The sequence below is a fragment of the Siphateles boraxobius genome, unplaced genomic scaffold, assembly GCF_051911475.1.
Source record: "Siphateles boraxobius isolate OS27281-9 unplaced genomic scaffold, OSU_SipBor_1 7, whole genome shotgun sequence".
Classification (NCBI taxonomy): domain Eukaryota; kingdom Metazoa; phylum Chordata; class Actinopteri; order Cypriniformes; family Leuciscidae; genus Siphateles; species Siphateles boraxobius.
This window is the reverse complement of record NW_027509197.1, coordinates 5,995,578-5,997,802: the sequence shown is the minus strand read 5'-3', so window position 1 is coordinate 5,997,802 and position 2,225 is coordinate 5,995,578. Positions and strand designations below refer to the sequence as shown.

Here is a 2,225-nt window from a genome sequence, read left to right as displayed (position 1 = left end):
GATGAGGGGGCTATAGTCTTGCGGAGGGCATTTCAAAGAGAGAGAACTTTCAGAGACCGGTCAGACCCATTGGCTTTTAATGACAGCTACCTGTATGAGCGATATGGGTTCTCAAGAGATGGGACTGCATATATTTGTAGATTACTAAGCCCATACATTGCAAATAATACACGCCGCAACATAGCGCTCACAGTCCCACAGACTGTGCATTGCGTTTCGCTTTTTTGCCAGTGGAACATTTTTGTACACAGTTGGACATGCAGAGAATATCAGCAAAGCATCAGTTTGCCGCTCTGTACGAACTGTGTACCTTTCTTTAAAAAGACTACTCAATGTGTTCATCACATTCCCTGGCAACAAAGCTATTCGTACCATTAAACATGCCTTTCATGGAATAGCTATGAAGTTCAAATATCTATAAAACATGGAAATATTTCTTGACTGTTGATTTTACATGGGACATATTTAAAACAAACAAGTAATTTTCCTAGGTTTCCCAAATGTTATCGGTGCATTGGACTGCACCCATGTGTGTATTAAGTGTCCGTCTGGTCTACATGAAGCGGACTTTGTGAATAGGAAATCAGTACACAGCATTAATGTACAGGTATGATCCCACTGAGTTGATATTGAAGGCTATGCTCTAGCACTGAGTGTTCTGTACTAAGCTGAGCACCAGTGTTTAGTTCATTGCAATTAAAATGTAGTGACCTACAGGTTTAATTTATTTTAGATGATAAGTGATGCAGATTGCATCATCACAAATGCAGAGGCCAAATGGCCAGGCTCTGTGCATGACTCCAGAATCTTTGGAGCCTCATCTCTCTACCAGCAACTAGCAAGAGGTATGCTAGTAATCACTTAATCGCAAAAAGTCTTAAAAAAAAAGAAGAAAAAAAAAACTACATTATATATCTATATATATTCATTCATTCTGTCTATGCAGGAGAATTCTCAGGAGTTTTGCTGGGAGACAAGGGATACCCATGCCTGCCTTACCTCTTGACTCCCTATCAGGAGCCCCAGACAGAGGCACAGCGCCGCTACAACATTGCCCATGCACACACAAGAGCTCGTGTAGAGATGGCATTTGGGCTGATAAAGTCAATGTTTCAGTGCCTGAAGCACCTCAGAGTTACTCCACCTAGGGCATGTGACATTGTAGTTGCTTGTGTAGTGCTCCATAACATTGCTTGTCTGAGGAGAGAGAGGCAACCAATGATGGTTCAAGAGGAAGACTGGGGCAATGAAGCAGTCATGGAAGAAAACGAAACAGGCAGACTTATATGAGACACATATGCAAATAATTATTTTGCTTAATATGGTCTAAACCATGTGTAGCCTTTAAAATTTTCCACTGGCCCCTCAACTTTCTCCTTAGTTGAACAAACACACAGAAGTCAAAGTATTTAATGAAATTTGTCTTTATTCAGAGTGAATCTGCCTGTTAGGGGTGAAAACACACAAATAAATGTTGTGGGAAGTGATCAAAAAGGTAATGGTTTTTTTTTATTTATTTTTTTTTTAAATGGTAGTTCTACTTGCATTTTTCTGTAGCTGTTGAATTTCCAGCTCCAACTTCCTCATCTTCAGTTTTTTATACTGGATGTCGATATCAATCGCTTCCATTTGTTTAAGGAGGTAGCGTTTATACACTCCTTTTATGTTTTCTGGGTTCTGTAGCAACATAGATTTAAGTTATTTAATTGAATACTCTGGTCACATTGTTTTCATTTCTTAATACTCACTTTGTCACATGTGGTCCCAGACTGAGAGGGCTCTAGAACAGTGTCAGCATCCTGAAATCAGATTATGATCATTTTATCACACAAGTACACTTTTTAATATTCAATACAGTATAGCATGGAACCTGTGAGTACCTCAGGCCTCGTTGAACATACAGACACAGTCTCCTTATCCTCCTCAACTGATGGGCCTTCTCCCTGTGACCACTGATTAAACTCAGTTAAACTCATTAGCTTACATGACTGATTTAAAAGGTCTCATACTCACAGGCAACATGATGTCTGGTGGATCCATAAAGCATACAGAATCTTGATAGAAAAAAATATATATTTTTGTACCAAAATGCACCATTACAGTAGCACAAGTACCTCTACATGACATTACTGCTAAGATGTACTTAGGCTTACAATGCCTAAGGAAGGAGGAAATCAGTTAGTCAGGAAGGAATAATGACAATAAAACACACACACACACCTTTT

At 39.2% G+C, this 2,225-nt stretch overlaps 1 long non-coding RNA gene across 1 annotated transcript; it reads right to left on the bottom strand.

Annotated features, from left to right (window-relative positions):
- Nucleotides 1-1,421: 1,421 nt before the first annotated feature.
- On the bottom strand, nucleotides 1,422-1,801 carry LOC143723530 (uncharacterized). The gene is made up of 3 exons (XR_013197141.1): nucleotides 1,749-1,801; nucleotides 1,542-1,677; nucleotides 1,422-1,440 (listed from the first exon to the last, which is right to left on the bottom strand). It is a non-coding gene; the product is annotated as an uncharacterized LOC143723530 (long non-coding RNA).
- Nucleotides 1,802-2,225: the final 424 nt, after the last annotated feature.